Source organism: Agelaius tricolor, unplaced genomic scaffold (assembly GCF_023055355.1).
Source record: "Agelaius tricolor isolate 1412-34295 unplaced genomic scaffold, bAgeTri1.0.p SCAF_47, whole genome shotgun sequence".
NCBI lineage: Eukaryota > Metazoa > Chordata > Aves > Passeriformes > Icteridae > Agelaius > Agelaius tricolor.
In genome coordinates this window covers 195,057-216,021 of record NW_027269307.1, presented here as the reverse complement: position 1 = coordinate 216,021, position 20,965 = coordinate 195,057, and the positions used below count along the sequence as shown (strand labels likewise).

General features: G+C 37.9%; 1 long non-coding RNA gene across 1 annotated transcript; it reads right to left on the bottom strand.

Moving 5' to 3' along the window:
• Positions 1-1,451: 1,451 nt before the first annotated feature.
• On the bottom strand, positions 1,452-20,268 carry LOC139604234 (uncharacterized). Its single transcript, XR_011683933.1, has 3 exons — positions 19,852-20,268; positions 19,597-19,753; positions 1,452-1,583 (listed from the first exon to the last, which is right to left on the bottom strand). It is a non-coding gene; the product is annotated as an uncharacterized lncRNA (long non-coding RNA).
• Positions 20,269-20,965: the final 697 nt, after the last annotated feature.

Sequence of the window (20,965 nt, the reverse complement as noted above, 5' to 3'; positions counted from 1 at the left end):
TGACATGTATATGCGTGAAATCCAACTAGATTTTATTGCCTTCTTTTAAAAAGCATGACAAATTTTTAAAACTACTTGCATATTTTTTCTACAATTCTTATTCATAAACTCATCAGAATCAATACATGTTTTATTTAGGTTTCACTTTTATCAATTCCATATTTTAATAACAGCCTGTGTATGTGCAGTCTTTATCTATTCATAGAAAATCAGGTTCAGGGTTAGTTCCAAGACTGGGGCAGAAAATGCACTCTCACAGACACTGAGTCAGTTTTGTAACCTGTCAGGAATAGTTAGAGTTCCTCATTAATGCTCAGTAGTGCCAGCTTCATTGTCCTTTTAATTAATTTCTTTACCCAATACCATAGACACATAAAAACACCACAGTGGAGTTCTGTATCAGGTGATTTTCTTTTTATTTCATGGCATTACATGGATTTTCTTTTCCCATTACAAACTTAAACTGAGAACACAAAATGTACAAATCTTCCATGAAATTATACTAGAAAAAGAATGTTTTGAGTCAATCAAACATTCTTTTTAAATAAAATAGAAACATTTTCTTTGGAATTTAAGTTTTGGATGCTGTTTACTTGTATTGGAAATAAATCAATTTTCAGAAGTAATTTAAAAATGATACATGCCATGCAGTCAAAAAGGCCAAAATGGAGTGTTATCATGCTGTAAAAAGACTTCATATTTAAGCAGATTTTACATTCTCCCCTCTTTGCGTCAATTAGACAGTAATGGCATTTTCCATTGAAACTTTTTTAGCAACAGATTCTACCTGGATTTCATGATACCACATGTATCTGGGTACATAAGATCACACCAAGTATTTAAAAGCAAAATAACAAGGTGGGGCAGGGGGAAATTTTACAGAACTAAGAGTATGGGAGTGAAGATGTTTGCATCCACATAACTGTTCTAAGATGCTCTTTCACAATATGCTTAGGCTCTTCAATAAAAATGAATTTTAAGTATTTTCAGACTAGGATCTAAATGAATGCTGGATTGTGCCTCGTTTGGCTCTCATTAATATCCTGAAGCATGCCCTCTGTGGTTTTTTCATGCTGCTAGGGTTTTGGAATCACAGAATATACAGAGTTGGAAGGGACCTACAAGGATCATTGAGTCCAACTCCTGGCCCTTTACAGGACAGCCCCCAACATTCCCATAACGTTCCCAAGGGCATTGTCCAAATACTCCTTGAATTCTGACAGGCTGGTGCTGTGACCACAGCTCTGGGGAGCCTGTGTCAGTGCCCAAACACCCTCTGGGTGAAGAATTTTTCTATTATCTAACCTAAACCTTCTGTGACACAGAATATATGTTGAAGACACCACACAACACTGTGGCATTCACATTCTCTGAAAAATCCCTTCACCCAGGATTTTTCCCCTGGGAAGCTGAGAAGGCTCAGAGAAAAAGGAAAACAATTCTTACCTCATTTGCTTCTCCTGTGTTGTGCTCACGTGTGGAATGTGTTTGGAGCTTGTTCACCCACAGGTGATTGTTTCATTGGATTCTGCTGTGAGTTGTTGTCACTCTTTGGCCAATCAGGGCCAAGCTGTGTCAGGACTCTGGAAAGAGACACGAGTTTTCATTATTATCTTCTTAGCATTCAGTAAGTATCCTTTCTGTATTCTTTAGTATAGTTTAGTATAGCATTCTTTAATATGATATAGTATCATAAAATAATAAATGAGCCTTCTGAGAACATGGAGTCAGATGCATCACTCCTTCCTTCATCAGGGCACCCTGCAAATACAGTACACTACAATGGCTGTCTCCCACTTCAATCACAACGCCCCTGAACTGAGGAAAAACACAATTTATTTTGAACAGCTACTCATTTCTGGTACATTCTTCATACTGTTTTAGTGGGAGATTTTAGTGAGAGAGTAGAACGCTCTCAGAGCAGTGTGCTGGCATTACACTTTGTAACTCTGTATTTCATCTTTATACCACCCAGCACTTCCCTTTTTTCCCTTCTTTTGAAGAGGGGGCTACTTGCAATATAAGCATTATTCAACATATCACAGAATCACAGACTGTCTTGGGTTGGAAGGGACCCACAAGGAGAAAGAGGGCAGAAAATGAGAAGGCAGAAAATAAAAGAAAGAAGGCAGAAAACTTGTGTTCAAGTTAAGCTCAATTCTGGCCTACTGCTTGTAGGCAGTATAGTTTTCTGTCTTCCTACATAATATTCTCCACTTTCATCATTTTCCTTTGTACTGAAAACTAAGAGAAAGTAGTTTTGAACATTTCTCATCCATCTTGTAGCCTTCAATTATATGGTCCCTTTGTTACTTTTCAGTGGTCTCCTTCTATTCTCTCTAGATATTTCTAGAACCCTTTTGCAGCCTTGTTACGTTTGATTTAGCTTTCTTTGCTTCAGTTACTTTACCTCTGCTTTGTTTGCCAGCTAGATTCCATCTGGTCCTTTCAATCTATTCATGTTGTTGGATTTGGGGGGTTTTGTGGGGGGTTTTTGTCTTCCCAGGGTGAAATGAATAATGCAAATTACTTTGCTGCTACCAAAGGAAAAGAGCTATGTAGCTTTAGGTTTAATTCTTTACTGCTTCACTTGCCTCCCTGCGGTGAGTGGCGTCTTTTGATCAACTTTTATGTCTTTGCTTTAGCTTAACAGCTGAATGTATTGATGCAGCAATTTATTAAAACTTATTTTGATTTCATAGCTCAAATAACAGAATACAAAACTACGGTTCCCAGCAATCATGCCTCTGTTTTCTCAAGAAAATGGCTTGCTTTAGAGGGAGAAAAGGAATTGCATGTTAATGCAGATGTAGATAAAAGCTATTCAAATTCCTCTACAGTCCTGTAGTTACATTTTCTTTCAAACACCATAGCTGTAGCTAGGGCAATATATGTGAAAGCAAAGACAACATTACACATGAGGTACAGTAAATGCTAAATTGCTGTACATCCATTATACAGCACATCTGGCGTGAATGCCAGATCTGTAAGCAATACCTCTTATGATTAAAACATCTTGATACATTATGTTACTAATATTTTACCACAGAACATCATCTCTCAACTAAACAAAACAAACAAAAAAGAAATAAAAATACAGAGTGCTTTATGAACAGAAATAGGGAGTGGAACCTGGCTCCAAGATTACAGTTAACTAAAGTAGCAGGTGGTAAAGTGTCTTACTGAAGGCAAGGCACCTGCCCAAACATATTTTTCTCTTCTGTGGATTCTACCTCTCTGCCTTTGCCAAAACCTATTGTTACGTTTTGAAATTCCCTTTTGGGTGCTCACATTTGGGTAACTTCATCTGTAGTGCATTCACAAACTCAGTCCTCTACCCTTTACTCATTATATCTGACAGTGTTCCCATCCCCAATCTCTTAAAATACGGAAAAGTATTAAAATGCCACTGTCAAAACTTTCCAGTACGGGTGCATGAATGTGGGATTTCTGAATGGAGGCAAAATCCCTTTGCAAATGTTTACATAGGGATTGGAGTAATGCCATAGAAAACTCTAGTCAGGCTACAAGAAGGAAATCCTTATTAAAGAGGAAGATAGAACTCTAGGAATGATCCTGACTTTGAAGAATAAATGTTAGCTCTCTAAAATTACTGGTTATATTACAAAGATATTTGGGTCAATGCTTTGCAATGCAATTTGTTCAGGAATTTCTGTTTCTCTGGGGCTTTGCTTGTTTTTAAAGAAGGCAGCTAGTGCATGCTCTGTAACATTTTATTTCTATTTTGAGATGATTCACAGCAAGCTGCAGTGTTTCATACTAGAAACAAGAATGTATGCAGGCTTGTTCCTCAATAGTTCTGCAGCAGATGATTTGAGGCATTTGTGAGCACACAGCATTTGTTGGCTTGGACTTCTATATCAGAATGAAATCATTTGCAAGTAATGTGGATTTCAGTCATGAACTGTGATCTCTTTAGGTAAGAATCCTTTGTAGACTTGACTTCTAGGTGTCACACTCAGGAGTGAATGCATAATACATCACCTGCCCACATGAGCTCCTGCACTGCTGGAATCAATATTTAATTATTAACATCATTGAATTTAAATTTTTTAGCTGAAAAAGGGTAGCATAATTGAGATGTGTTTGAGTAGAGTAACTATGTTATAAGTGTATAGGTAGGGTGCCAAAAAAGCTGACAAATAAGGTACCAGGGAATGAAACAGACATCTTACAGCCGAGTCAAAAGCTCCTGGCAATACTGCTTAAGACAAATTTTACAAGCATTATAGAAAAATGTCCTAGTATATTTTAGAGAAGCTGGTGTTTAGTGATGTACTAGATCTTATTTGATTGATTTCTGTTAGGATTAGGAGCATACTGTGTTGCAAGAGGAAAACTGAAATACGTAAAATAATTCATACAGGCTCTATATTGGGGCAGTTTCATTCATTGTAGAAATAAATCTACTCCTCAGTTTGAAACTATCAATTAAAATGATAGCCATTATTCATGAAAATAAATATATAGAGTGCTACTCACGACAGGAGAATGTATCATGTATAAGTGGTCAATAAATCATGTTAGGGGAAAAGTGACATGGAAAATGGTGGCACTTAAAACTTTCAATTTTCATTAAAATTTTAACTTCAGCAAGTTGTTCAGTAGTGAGACAGTCTCTGCCATGCAAACCCACCTGAGCACTCCTTGCTGTTCAGAAATTTGGAAAAACTACTCCTCCTGGCTCTGCTGACTTCCAACATCTGCCACAGACCCTGCAAAGGGGCGGTGCAGGGTCCTGCTCTCCTATACCCTCTCTTGGTTTTGAAACCTGTGCTTTTACTTACACTCAGTTTGCCACAAGGAACATGGAGAAAACACTCTTAGTGAAATAGTACAAAACCTGGAGAAAGTCTGGTTTATAACTTATTTTACTACGTTTTCTTATTTTCTTACCTCCCTTTCTTCTTGCTTTGTCGAAATACATCCTTAATCTGCCATCAGTACCTAAAGATGTTCCTGTTTAAATCAAAGGGCCACCTACATTTAAGTGATCACACTCAGTGTTCAAAACACTTAATTCCAATTGCTTTGCTTTCACCAGATCTCCAAAAGAGGTTAAATTTAGTGACAATGACAATACTGGCTTCTCAGACCCTGCTAAGGCACAGTATCTGCCATAAACTCTATTTCTTATGCTATTTTATATGGAACACCATGAAAAGCTATCATGCTTATAAAATTAGCCTGGTACCTTGGAAACCTGGTTATAGAAAATGTTGCAGCTAGGATTAGCACCGTAATGTAATTACATAAGAAGTGACATTGCTCCTCCTCCAAACTCTGTCTCCTGTCCCATGGCACACAATCCTTTTCCTTCCCCCAAGCAGAGAGGTGGAAAGAGGGGCAGGGCTATATTTTATTTTTTTTTTTTTCTTTCCCTGCCCTCAGTTCCTGTCTTAGTGAAAGTACAGAGCAATCAAGAAGATGGAAGGCTGCAGTGAGTGGTGCCAACTGCATTTCTGCTCCCGGCTCCCACCTTCACCCTGGGAGGCACGGGAGACATGCATGATCCCCAGTTCCTCTGCTGTTAAACACTGCAGAAAGCAATTCCCAGCAGGAATCAACCATCAGCCTTACAGATGGAGACAGAGAAGGTGAGCAGAGTGAGAAGGCAAGAGGACTAAACACCTTCCAGGTTCCAGACTGAAAGGAAAGACCCAATTTAGACAGTGAGATTTGGGCCCTGAGTGTAAGAGTTAATAGTTTATGGCATTAGGGATCGTTTGGTAGCTCCCTTTTGGCTACTTAGCAAGACTTAATCAATTTTCAAGTACAGCTTAATTTTATTCATTGCCTTAATGGTTTTTATTCAGCTTTAAATTTTCCGTCTGACATTAATCTTTCCTTAGAGTTTCATTTTTCAGAGGGTTTTTATTTAAGAGGAGCTTTTTAGTCTGTATTTTGTTACCTCTTAAAATTACCTTACAGGTAACAATTAAACTGCTGCTAAGCAGAATAGTGTCAGGTTTTACATGCTGTGCTGGCAGTAGAGCATCCCCAAATCCTTCACTGCAATTTGAAGTAAAAACTATTGGCTTTTACTTCCAACATGCTCTTAGTACAACTGTCACAAATAATGCTTTGCACTGACCTGCTGGCTCAATGAATCTGGTCTGTTGGAAGAAATCAGACTACCAGCTATAGAAGTAAAAGGAATATTTGTTCAGCTGCTACAGAGGCAAATAAAAGCCAAATCAATTTGGTTTGTGAAGGCTGTATATTGCCATCTGAGAGACAGGATAGCTCTCTTCTCTAGAACAACTCATGCGATCCTTCAAGTGTTCTTAGAACACTGCAGAACATATACCTTTCTAGAAAAAAAGGAGAGCTTCAGGAAAAAAAAAAGCTTCCCTGTGGATTTGTGAAAAATGCACCATTAATGGTTTACATGCCTACACAAGTGCTTGTACTTGAAGATTCTGCATATCCTGAAAGTTTCACATCTATACAGAAATGTATTTTTATATTTAAACACATATATTTACATTATCTTCTCTTGTATCCTGTCTTAAGTTAATTTTCCTCCTAGAAAATTTTAGAGTCATAAGATGAACACATATGATATAAAATTATATACTGGACAGCCTTTAAAACCAAACCATAAACTTCTTGCAATTCAAAACCATAAATTTTTGCACTTCAAAAGCAAAAACTTCTTGCAATTAAAAACCACTACCTGTGTAAATTAATCAAGGCAAAAGCTACTCCAAATTAATGCAGATCTCCTTATTTCCCAGAAATTCCCTGAATTCCCTCCAACATTAGTCCTCACAGTTTCAGGTTATGAAAGGCCCTATTTTTGAAGTATTGGTTCTTTTTAAAGCAATCTCATTTTTGTGGGGGAATGTGAGTTACCTGTATGAAAATGTGATAAATCAGCATCAATCAGCAGCCCTCACAAAAGAGCAGAGGAGATGGTCATTGGCTAAAGCCAGTTTGGCACCTCAGAGGTTTCTGGGTTGGTCATGGTGTTTCTGATGGAGTCATGAAAGGACTGACAAGGCTGGGACAAAAGAAAATATCATAAGATGAGGTTGCTTGCTGTCACCTCTCAGCTGGCTGAGGCTGGCAGGGCCTCAGGTGATTATTACTGAGCAATTTGAGTAGATTTGTTCTGGTTTAGAGTTTGTGGGTTTGGACATAAAGCAAGCCCTGAGGAAGGGGATACAAAGAGAAGATCTGTGGGTAGGGACTTGATTTTTCCTTGTTCAGCTGGTGAGCCTGCACAGTGACTTACAATTAGCAATAAAGTCCAGACAGTCCTTTACAAATCATGAGCTAGGTGAATCCTTTGCCATCAGAAGAACTCAATGCCTTTAAAGAAAAAAGCTTTCAATGAATGTCTGTTGAAATTCAAATCTTAATTCATTCCAGCTACGCTTGGGCCTCTTTTAGAATCTCTTTCTGTGAACACCGAAGCAAGCAGTCATTGCTTGTAGAAATAAAAATTTAACTACACAGGTTCCATATTCATATCACACAAGGTACATTTTTTCTATGGAGTGGGAAGCTAATGTAAATGCCAAGGGGTAGGAGGGGGAATGTTCCAGTAAAACCTTATCAGGGCCCTGCAAGAGGAGCAGCTGAGCACCCACCATTCTATTATTCATATGTAAGAGAAGCATGGGTGTAACCATCCTATGTGACATTGAGAAAAAAACCAAAAAAAAGCTGTATAAATAACAGATGCTTTCTAAAATTCTCCCTGCAATTTTAAAGGTGACCTATAACTGTTTGCTTGTTTGGTTTCTGGAGACTTTCTCTCCTTAAAAAGAGGATTTCAAAATGATGGTGGGTTTTTGAAACCTGCTTCAATTTAAAGCCAGTATTAACCAGCAATTGTACACATAAATGAGCAAGATTGTCCAGGTGAGTATAGGGGCCTGTAAAGATGTTTAAATAATTCTCTATTCAATGCAGATGTGGAATTATACCCCCAAAAGTAACTTCCCAAACCAGCAAACAAAGGGGTGCCTCAATTGAATGCAGAAAATTTCAGAGGAGACACCATAGCTCCAACCTCATTATTCCAAGACACAGAGACACATTACTACAGAGTAATGCCTATTTCCTTTAGACACTCATCAGACACTGGTTCTTATTCTCAAAGAAAAATCATAGAAATAAATGAAGAAAAGCAAAAAAATGATAAGGCAGTAATGCTTCCTTTTATTTCTCTTCTGGCAGAGTATGTGATCCATCTGTCCTGGGTGCTGTGTGCATACTCACCCTCTGGACTGCACAGTGTCTCATCCTCTTTTCCTCCTGTCTAATACCACAGGTATTTATTTCTGAGGCTGCCAGCAGTGTTGAGCTTGCACTCAGCCACAGGAGCATGAGGAACAGTCTCCTGCTTTCTACCATTTTTGTCACAAAACTCTGCTGCAGCAGCTCAGGGTTAGTATGCTGCGTAGGAACTCTATTATCTCCTGATGATGCACTTCTAAAACCAAGAGCTCCTTACCTCATCCAAGCATGTGCACACATCACCAGGCTGGAGTGGTCAGCTGAGGGAGATCCATGTCCTTCTCCCTGCTCCCATACAGGAGGTGTCACAGCATGGAAAAGGCAGCAATGCTTCACCACAGCAGGTGACACACGGGTGGTGTCTGAAGGCTCCTTGGTCCTGGGTGAAGAATGAGGGCTGTGCTGGCATTGCCAGCTCCTTCTCAAGCAGAAAGAACTGCAGCTGGCTCCTCCATTGCCATGCAGGAAGGAGCAGGAGAGGGCTGGGATTTGACACATGTCCTCTTGATGCTGCTAATTCACGTGGAAGTAGTGAATGCCTCATACGCCACAGGATGCTGAGCTTTTATTTACACCAATGTTAGTTTTTATGTTTTAACATAACATTTATGCCTGTGCAATCACAGAGCAGATTTTCAAGCCTGAAATTTTTTTGACTGCAGATGAATTACTGTAATTACATCTCACTAGAGCAATGACAAAATACTTTCTTAGCTAGGAAGAAAAAAAGCTATAAAGAGAAAAGGTTTTTCTGTACCTGAAAATGAATCATACTTGTGAATAAATTCCCTGGACTCAGTCAAATTCTGAAACATGTGTGGGCAATATTCATGACTAGGAAAGAGACAATAAAGAGACCCAGACAACCCTTCCTTTAACCAAGTAAATTGCTAGTCCTGAAACTTATCATTCCTAACTGGAATGACCTCAATACAGCCATTACCACTCTAGAAAATACCAGGGATGCTGCACCTCCTTACTGTCATTGTCTCTTTTAGTTAAACAGGAAAACTGAAATCACTTGTAAACTTTAATAGCAGATAAAAGAAATACCTTGAGGGTGAGGTGCTAAGAGAAAATCATTCTTCCTATTTACTGTATTTTCACGGAGAAAAACAGCTGTAGGATTTAAAAGCGTATTTGTTGGGAAAATAATTTGCTAAAGATAGAAAACATGGTGGGGATTTTCAGCAAATTCCCTTGCTAATAAATGAACAGTAGTGCTTAAGCCCTTCTAATGAAGATGAGTTTACCATGGAATAAAGTCGTCAATGATGAGCAGAAAATAGGGCATTTGTAAATACAATGTAGCTCAGAATGATAAAGCACATCTAATTTATGCAAAGATGTGCTTGCAGAGCACGATAAATAATATCTGCATAATCAATTACTGGAAGAAAGACTGAATAAATTGTTTTCTGTCAATTTATGGGAAACAAGCATAGCACAAAAAAGAAGACAATTTGACATTAGTCTTCTAACTAGATTGACAAGCACTAAATCCAAACTTACTAATGATTCAAAGGACTCAGTATTTATAACTGTCTATTTTCATAAGCCATAGAAAATTTGAATTAGGGCAAGAGCAAAATTCTTATTTTTTAAGGTAAAAGACAGGATACACAATTTAATAATACATATAACACATCCCCTCTCCCCCTACCCCCATTTATTATATATTTGATTTTTCCTTGTGTATAAGATTCTTTGGTTTAATGACACACATGGATTGAGAGGCGTGAGGGAGAAACTAAGAGGAAAAATATTTTAGGCTCATCAATAACTAATAATAATGGGATACTGTATTTGAATTACCCCTAGTAGATAGACATTTAATGGCTGGATCCTACATCCACTGGTCTCAACAGAAAAGTTTTATCAAGCTGGGTGAGCTAGCCTTTAAAGAAATTCTGAAACTACTTTAAAACTGAATGGGGAAAGTTGCAAATTATACCATCATTCATTTACAGAGCCATTAGCTTTATGATGCTAAATATCTCTATGATGCATGCAGTGATTCTAGAAAGCTTCAGTAGCTGTTTAGGATACCAAGAATACAAAAATGAGTGATAAGCCATTTAATATCCAGATATTAGCTTTGAAAGACTATGTCATTGAACAAAAACAATTCTCTAATCTCTCATCCTTCCATCAATCAAAATAAAAATTAAAATGCAAATATTTGGGAGCTGTCAGTATGTATAACTTTTGCCTGCAAGAATATTCAAATGATTGTTATAATCTGCATAAAACAATTTGATCTCCAACTTGAAAAACATTTAGCAGTTTTCAACAGTCTATGCAGGATATTAAAATTCACATAACCACCAGAATCACTCTCCATGTAAAACATTCAATGATGCCTGTAGCACTACATGCTCTGTTAGTAAATAAACCACTGCTTTTATTTTGGTGTTATTTCAGCCTTATCAAAACCTCTCTTTTTATTTATCTATGAAAAAGGTGCAGCCAGGTTCCAGAAGGTTAAATCTTGTCGTTTGTCCTGTTTACGTGACACAGCCCTAATTCCATCAGCTAAGCAGATCTAAAAAGAAAATCCATAGTCAGAGGATATGATGCTGAATGGGAACTTTGATTGTGAATGAAAAGAGTGTGAAATCTATCTCCTTAAAATTTGCTTCTGACTCTGGGATTCAGCTAGGTGTTTGAACCTACAGAGATGGCAGTATCTCTTCTTTGGGGAACACACTTCAAATTTCCATGTACTGCTTTAAAAATGGCATGTTTCAAGCAATCATACTGATCATAATTTGATTTCTTGATTGGCTATTGTATTTGCCAATGAAGGCAGGAATAATGAACCTGACTCTATGCTCTTAGAAGGCTCATTATTTTATGATATTATATTATATTAAAGAATACTATACTAAACTATACTAAAGAATACAGAAAGGATACTTACAGAATGATAAAAAGATAATAATGAAAACTCGTGACTCTTTCCAGAGCCTCAACACAGCTGGGCACTGATTGGTCAATGAGTGAAAACAACTCACAGCAGAATCCAATGAAACAATCACCTGTGGGTGAACAATCCCCAAACACATTCCAGGTGAGCAAAACACAGGAGAAGCAAATGAGCTAAAAATTGTTTTCCTTTTTCTCTGAGGCTTCTCAGCTTCCCAGGAGAAAAATCCTGGGCGAAGGGATTTTTCCCAGAGAATGTGAATGTGACATTTGTCCATAATTTGATTAATGGAAATAATTCGTTTTTTTGGGGTCTAGCATCTTCCCAGAGGTTTCACTTCAGCCCATAATTCTTGAGGTACTGGTTACATTTTGCCAAGCGAGTGCACAAGGAGTTATTTCCTGAAGCCTTTATGCCTGTCCCGAGACATGAAGGCTTCGCTGCACTGAGTTTTACCTGCTGAAATTTGGATTTCACATCAAGACTGATGTACTAAAACACTGAAAAAACAGTTGGTAAAAATTTCAGGGGGAGTACGTGTTTTCAGCATTGTAAGCACCAAGTACTGCTGCAATCAACCTATACTTCAGGTGGAACACAAGGGCACGTGGATATTTCCAGGTGGAAAAGTCCCTTCATAAAACATGTGTTTTTTACAAGAAAAATACTACACAGGTTTCCAGCCCTCTGACCCCATCCACCTCCTGCCCACCACAAAGATATCCAGGCAAAATGTTCAGAGAAATAGTCCAGACTGAGGGTTTAACAGAGCCATTTTCTGTCCCAGATTTTGAAAGAAAAAGGTGAGAATTAAGTTATCATTAGCAACTAACTATACATTTACCAGCATAGGTAGATGGGATTTTTTTTGTCTGGATAAGGTGAATTTTACAAATGCTGATAACTGCACGCTGACAGCAAATTGCACTAAAAGTACAGCATGTGAGGAATGGAAATAGTTCTGACTTTAGGGCATCCACCTGTGAAATACCACATGCATGCACTTTTGCTGGTTCCTGTGAGCTCCCTTTTCAACAAATCAACCACCAAACCACTCTGGAGATGGAAAAGTGGGAAGAAGTGGGAGTTAGGGGATATATTTTGTGATGTGGTATAACACAGCAGTAGTGTTCTAATTAACTTTTTTTTTTGAAGCTAATAGCAAAGCCTACCACTGGCACATTAAACATAGGATATGTGAGGAAATAAATGAAAATAAGTGGGGAAGATAAACATTGAATTCATTTTATGTAATTCTGGTAATGATCAGGGTCTCATGATGTGCTGCTCCTCTAAAAAGATGTGTGACCCAATCATTCACAGCCTTGTGCTGCCATAAAGAAGATCTGAAGCTGACTACCTGTGAAAACTCATGCAAGGAAGTTTTAGAAGCAGCATACAATTAAAAAAAACAAACCACTCAATAGCATGAAATAGCCAGAATTGCATGAATGTTAAATAGCTTCACATGCAAACATGATTTCTTGAGATCATGGGTATCCGCTAGCAGTAATTTTTGAATATACTCCCACGAAGAGGTGCAATCATCTTAAAATAAAGGCAGAAAAACCCATAAAGTCTACCCTCCACCTTTCAGCTGCAATGGCTGCAACTGCAATTAGCAGCAGCCAGATTTTAGAGTTTTCTAAGCTCCCTGTCCTATATGGAGAAGCAGTTTGGTAAGAAATGCTGAAATACACCCTTGAATGCCCTTCACCTGAGTTGCCTTGTGTGTTTCTTACCAGCAGCCAAGGATCTGGGCCATTAAGTTCAAAGGATATAACCTGCTCAAACTTTAGCATTCCATTTAACATTAATTTATAGTTGAACTTTTATGGAACTACAAAAGCTTTACTATCTTTATTAAAGCCACGTTTATTACGTAGTGAAACTACAGCAAGGAGATTCTGGGTTGAATATTTCATTGATGTAATTTTTATTTTTTTAATTTTAAAACAAAAATCTTGGAGAAATTTAGTGAAGGCAAGGTCTCCGTGGTCAAATACTTCAAATAGAAAATGATGACTTTTTCTGAGGTAAACTTCCACAGAGGTTCTTTGTCAGAGTCTAAAATTAAGAAAACATCTTTCAGAGTTTGAGAAAAAACTGTATAAATATTCCTCTGCCTACCTTGCCATCTATTTTACCATCCTTGCTATTTTTCATGTTGACCTGCTCACACACATGATAACGAAGTCATTAGCTACATTTTAATTTATCTCTCATGCTTTAGGAGGTCATAGGTCTGGTCCATTAACACAAAATTCTTCTCTCTACTGCAATTTGCATGAAGTTACGAAAAAAAATGTTTAAAGTCAATATTTCAGCTAAGAAGATACGACAATTTTAAAAACAATTGGGGAAAAAAATAACCTCTGACACATCAAAGCAGGGATGTTTTCTACAAGAGAAGAATCCATAATGCATGAAAAAAACCTGATGGGATGCTGGGGATGTGGAGCCACAAAGATTCTGAAGCACTGCACGCTACCTGACTGTAGGAACAACCACGTCTGGTCTGACTTGGGCACCAGCGTTATCAGCTATATATATAGTTTTCCTCACCTATGGCAACTTTTTTTTTTAATATAATAATGCATTTCTTTATAATTTTTCTTTACTTTATAATCCTAAAAAAGCAAATCATATGCATCATTTGAATTTTGTAAACAAAACATGACAGAGCTCAAGAAATTTCACTTAGTACTTGTAGCCTTACTTTTTAGCACACTGGGAAAAAACCAAGGTCCAGAATGTTTTGGTCATCTGTAAAGCAGAACAGCATATATTCTCTAGGAAAATAAAAGCTGAAAGGGAATATTCTCCCACTTTCCTCAATAGAGAGAGAATGAGAAAAGATATTAAGGCAAGCAGAAGCCTCAAAAGCTATACATAAAACCAAAATTTATTTCCAAGACCATCATTTGAAGTCTCAAGGGTACAGGAAAGATATTTTTTTATGATAAAGGTGGTGAAACGCTGGAACAGGTTGCCCAAAGAGGTGGTGGTTGTCCCTTCCCTGGAAACATCCAAGGCCAGGTTGGATGGAGCTTTGAGCAACCAGGTCTAAGGGAAGGTGTCCCTGCCCATGGCAGAAGATTTGGACCAGAAAACCTTTAAATGTCTCTTTCAACCCAAACCATTCCATGATTCTGTGACCTCCTCACTTTTCTTAATGCATGGAAATTTCTCCACAGGCTTAGGGAACACTACAAGAAGGAGGGACAAACTTACCTGAGTAAGCTGAAGAATTCATAGCTGCTCCTAAAAATGTTCTATGCAGACAGATGCTGCATGGCCTCCATAAAGGAATCAGCCCACTTCTGCATGTAAAATCTCAAAGCAGGGCAGAATTTAAGTGTAAAACTGATCTCTTTCTAAACAAGGGGCAGGGGGGGAAATGAAGACCTCTTTTGCTTCCCTCAAAACTGCTTTTGAAACATTCTGCTAGTCATGCAGATTGTGAGAACTTCTGCACAGAGCACTCCTAACAGAGGCAGAAATATGACTGAGACAAATTATTTTAGAGAAGGAACCAACCTTTTGCAGAAAATCTAGCACAGTGCTCATGCCATCTAGTCACTAATGTTAAATTAATAATGCTCCCAGAAAGTTAAAAATGCCTTTTTTCCCCTCACGGTTGCCGCCCTCAACTTTCTTTTTAGTATAATTCATAGAGAAGCAATGGAGGTTTTGAAAAAGTAATAGTTGGAAAATAGATAAACCTGACTGAAATGGGACAACTTGAACACAACTTTTTATTTATTATTTGCATTTATGTGGCTAGATCCCCACACAGACCTTTTATTCAGCTGCGTCCTTTTTCATTATCTTCATTAAAAAACAAACTTTGTTAGAGTAAGAATCAGAATGGGTGGAGATGCTCTAATTTCCTACAGACCTCTCTTCAGTTTTGTTTTACCATTTTTTCCAGGGGATGCTTGTTTATGTAGCATCTGATGCTTTTCCTTGTCTCCCAATAACCACAATAGGTATCACTGATACTCCCTCCTACCCTACCTCAGCTGTCTTTAGGCTCTGAAACTTCTGATTTCTCATAATGTCGCCAGCAAAAACTGAACTTGTCCCATGAATTTTAATGATTGTTTAAAACTTTTTTTTTCTTTTAACTACTAGCGCTTCCAGGATTTTTGCTGTTTGATGTTGAGAAGTATGGACATGTAAAGAAAAGATCAAAGTACACTTCTGGTTAATAAAACTCAGCAAAAATTACTGCTCAAAATGCTGGCAAAATTAGACTTCATCAAAGAATCATGGAGGATGGTTGAGGATTGAGGGGAAACATTAAAAATCAGGGTAGAAATATTTCTTAAAAAACAAAGGAAGAAAAATTTGGTTTTAGCAGGGCAGCAGGGAAAGATGTTACACATCAATAACTAATTTCATATTTTCATTTTCACATTGGTTTTCAGATAAAGTATCAGAAAGCAGATTTTAAATTCTGTAGATTAATAAATATTGGCAGTGACTTATGAGCATATCTTCTGAATGAAGGCAGAATATTTAAATTTGATGTCATAATAGTACATAGTTAAATTACTCATAAAATACAGAAAAAACTACAGTCTCCTTTTCCAGGAGAAGAACTTTATGTATAAATTTTTATTTAAAATATTTTCTTTGCATTTTATTTGGAAAACTCTGCTGTGTAAGATTCCTCCTACGTGTTTGAACAGCCGTCCTTAATTTGAGTGTGTAGATGAGTTACTCTTCCATGTTTTTCCTTACTCCAAAAAATCCAGTCCTCTAAATGTAATCAAAAACTTTTGTCTGCCTCTGCAATAATACAGAATGCTACAAAAAATTTCAGTCATTTTTAGTAATCCAAATAGGACAGGGAGTTCAAGGTGAAAACTCTGCTGATTTTATAAAGTTGTCCTCTTTCACTATTGACTGACTGTGCTCCCTCCAGTCCTTCATGCAAACTAAACCTTACCTGGCTTGGCTGTTACTGGGCACTTGAACAGGTGTTTCATTACACTTGTCCCAAAAGATGGGAATTTTTTCTCTTGATAAGCAAGACACTGAAAAGTGAAATAGATTTCACCTGACAGGTGGGAGCTTTATTAAACCAGCCCCACAGGAAAAGTAGAGAAATGAAGAACAGTGTGATCACAAAGTGTTATTTAAATTGTCCAGCGCAGTCAGACTACAGGATGTGCACACAAGTGTAGGGTGATGACACTGAGCTTCCCCTGCAGAGCACTGGGACAAGGATTCAGTGGCATTAAGTGCCCAGGGGTCTTCATCTCTTGAGAAGAGGAATGAGAAAGCCAGTGGGATTCACTCAGAGTGAGTGAAATCTAAACCCACACACAACCTCAGCCTTGCCCCTCAAACTGCCTGTGTGCTCCAGCTGCTGTGTGGGAGCTGAACATAAAAATATGTCTTGTCCAGTGACAAGTTCATTTCTTCTGACTGGGGAAAAACCTTTCAGAGTCTAGAACATGCCAGCAAACCAGTCTTTTCCTAAGAAAAGGAGAACAAGAAGAACAAAGGAGGTGTGAGGAAATGCCACTACCTACTACTTTGCCATGTTGTCACTGTTAAATGTTTTCTAAATTGAGACGGTTTAGATGGGCAGTGGGACAGGTGACTATTTTTAGTCTTTCATTATGTTTTGAACATAGATTTCAATTGCTGTAACCCAATTAAACTCATAAATGATAGAAAGGAAGAGAGAGAGAGAGAAAGAGGGAGAAAGAGAGAGAGGGAAAAGAAAAAGAAAAAGGAAAGGAAAGGAAAGGAAAGGGAAAGGGAAAGGGAAAGGGAAAGGGAAAGGAAAGGAAAAAGGAAAAGGAAAAGAAAGAAAAAGAAAAGAAAAGGAAAAGAAAAGAAAAATAAAAAGAAAAGAAAAAGAAAAGAATGATAGGTCTTTCTCCTTACCTTTTTTCTTGGAATAGAGAATCACACACTGTTCATGTGTGAATTTGTTATTTTCAATAACTGAGATTAACTACAATAACTAGTGGAAAAAACCAAACCCACAACAAAACCACCATAAGCAGACTCCCTGAAAATTCACAAAGCACCAACCCCCTTTCTGGGAGACATCATTGAGTTAAGGCCACCTTTCATTTTTGTTGTGATTATAATGGATTTTAAATATTTTCAGTAAAGTTGGCAGAGCTTCTTGGGATTTGGCTTTCCAGTCACAAGTTATAAAAAAAAATTTGCTTTCAAGCAATTGAATAACTTCTAATATCAGATTCTCTGTGTAGAAATAAACAAACAGAGCTTTGTACTGATTCCTGGGGAAGAATCTTATTCACTGGATATTTGGCAGTTTGGATTCCAATCTCCTTTTTTTCCTGCTTTGCTCTCACAGGAAAAGCAGAGTATTTTTAACCAGTTACTCACTAGAAACATTTTAGAAACTATGGTTTTAATCTGGTTCCTTTACAAATAGCTAATGCAGATGACACATATCTCAGAAAATATTTGTCTTGAACTCTTCTTGTGTTTTTCTTTTCTTCCTTATAAATTATTATTTCTTCCTTTTTGTTCTTTAATGCGCTCCATTTTGCTTCCTTCTTTTCCGTTTTTTCAATATACAGTGCATTTCATATCCTTTTACATTTCTTCCACCTCTTTTGCTTCTTTTTTGTCCTATTGTTTTCCTCCAGTCCTTTCCCACCACTATTTCTCTTGGAGCTGTTACTTTACTCCTTTTCCCCTCCATCAATCTTTCAATGGACAGGTTGATGTATTGATTTGATACTAAAATAATTTCAGTACCACGGGAACATTCAGATGTACACAAGGCATGTTCATTTTCAAGCCATTGCATTGACACTGGAAAACTGAAACTGCTGATGAATTTCACTGGCAGTGACATTACTCCATTTTGCTTCTTCAGAGGTTGTAAGTTTGCCAGCTGGGCACAAATCACGTGTACCACAGTCATGCCCACCAAAACTGGAGTCTGTACTCTGCCCTGCTCAAACTAGGCTCTGCTGCCAGATTGCTTGAAAGAATTCACAGGAAAGCACACAGCTGTGGCAGTTTCTAACTAGATGAATAATGCAGCATCAACATCTGTAGGATTTTTGAAATGCTAAACACCCAGCTCTGAAGCCTCTGACGAGGACACAGATGGTAATGGTGTTGTTCTTGCAGTGGTTCCACCAGGACTGGTGGGAGTTTCATAATCAGACTGGACACTTAATGCCTGAAACAATCCTTTCCTTTAGCAGCACTAGCTCTCAGTGCATCACAGAATGATAAATGCTCACTTTGTGGGCTGCATTTAATTCCAAGCCTTGTTAAGCTAAAACAATCCAGTAATGAATATGGACATCTTCAAGCATGAATACAGATGCCAACACCACCTGATAGCACCTAGCAGGTCAATTTAAACTGACAATCCAAGCTAAGGTAGAATAATTAAAATAAATTTTCCATTCAACACAAAAAGCATAAGAAAGTCCTGTGTTTACTCAGGAAACTGCAAACAACTAAGCCAACTTCTCCTAGATGCAAAACAGTATTATTTCATGGGATAATGTGCATTTTTCTGCTTTTTAAATCATATCAGTATGTACTGAATGAATAGAAAGAATACTGAAAGAATAGAAAGAAATAAAATGTATCTCTGAATACAAACAAATATATCTGTTCATCACCCACTGGTTTTAGGACATCAAAGGAGAGCACAATGTCTTATAATTTATTCTTTCCCTTACTTTTTCCATCCATAAAAGTTGTGTTTCAGAGACCTAGAGCAAATACAAAAAGAAAAAAAAAGCAAAAAAAAAAAACCAAAAAAAAAATCACCAAAAAGACAGAAAAAAAAAAAAAAAAAAAAAGCTGTTTTGCTCAAATTAGAATCCGTCCCTGGATTCAGAAACAACCTAAAAGAACTATCTGAAAAGTCAACATAAATTTAACAATGCTGAGAATCAGAGGAATTAAATGGAGCTGATAAGGAAAGCCATGACTATATCAAACAAGCTTTGAGAGAAGGCATGGTGTCACCAATCAGCTCCTCTGGACAGCTGTAGTCTGAACTCTTGATCCCAGACACAACTTATCTTCTTTTAGCTGGGATAGGCTCTCCAGAAAAACTGAGGATTAGCTCCTTTATGCATGGACACAGCTGAGACAAGTCCATTACAAATGTTAAAAACTGTACCCAAATCATAGAATAATGTTTGGAAAGCTTAAAATACAGGGGGGAAGCTCAAGATGCAAACCCAGAAATTCCAGGAAGCCTGTCCAGAAAAGGAAGGAAAAGGATGCACTTCTTTATCAAGGGTTCTTGATTAACCCTATACATAACTTTATAAATAAAAAAACCTCTCTCTTCTGAGTTTGCTTTAAATTTAGGAAAAGGTAAGAAATTTAGCAGAAGAAAGCCAATAAAGAGCAGTTACCTTTCCTCCTTTAATGGTGGAAACAGGATATTCAGAGACAGCTTCTGACCTCTGCCAAACTTGGAGTTCATAACCAGTAGGCTCTTTAGGCATCCAGCATAATTTCTTGGGGAAGGGATGAAACGTTCTTATTCCTGGGAATGCTCTGAGGTAAAATCTGAAAAGGATAAGGTCTTTCATCAGCCACATGGCTCTCCTCAGGAGCTGCCTAGCAGCTTTCTGATCTCATGTTTTTGTCATGCCCAAACTACTTACCTTTTCCTCCACATCCTGGTAAGAAACAGTCATGTGCTTCTGCTGCTTGCTGACAGAGACGCCAAGAAGAGTAGATTTTCCTTTTGGGTACTTCTCTTTGAGCTCCTTCAAGTCTTGGGGTCATTGGCAGAAGGCTGGCCTGGCTCTGAGACTGGTGCTGCCAGCTGAGCAGAGCCTGAATACAACTCTGCCTTTATCCTTTCAGCAGAGAAAGAATTTTGTTACACCTAAACTCATATTTGAAAAAAAAAAAAAAAAGAATAAAAAACTGCTATTAGAAACTCTTGGCAGGGTGAGCAGGGGGAGGGAAGACTGAAGGCAACATAAACAAGAGCACTTGGTAAAGTCAACAAATTCTACAGGGGCCTGGAGTGGGAGACTCTGGGGGGACCATCAAATGGGCAGTTCAGTGGTTGAATGTCCTCATAATATCACAAGAGGTGCAAAACTGTGCACAAAATCCTCAGCTATAGTTTTAAGAGTGAGAAAGTTGCTATAAAAAAGAGCCTCTCAGGTCATACTGTAATTTTCCATGGGGAAAAGAAAGTGTACTGTTCCTCCCATGGGAGAAAGAGACACATTCACAGCCAAAGGAGAGGCAGGCTCTGGGGTTACAAAAGCTGTAGCAGCCAAGATTTCAACCCAGTAAGAATTCTGCTTAAACAAAGAGGCAAAACTCAGGACCTCTGTTCTGCAAACTGAGTGACTTCTTCTAGTAAACTAGCAGATAGGAGCAAAACATCCAGATAGGGATTAGAAGTATACATGGAGTGTGTGTGTGTAGCACTGGCCAAGAGAAAGAAAAAAAGTTTAAAAAATTAAAATAGTCACCTCTAGGATTCATGTTCCTACACAGAGAAAAATATGAACACCTTGATGCACAGAATATTAGCATTTTGCACATGCAAGAATCTGAGCTTTAAACTAAAACACAGAGGGCCTCAGCAACTTGCCCAAGGTCAAAATCTAAAATGCATGTAAGGCTCTTTGATTGTGATTTGCTTTCTAATGTAGAGAAAACTCCCATGCTGAGGGATGTGCAGCATACAAGAGCTCCTTCTACCTAGTTTGCTATTCATATAAAACTTAAAGAATCTGATCTCAGTGGATATTT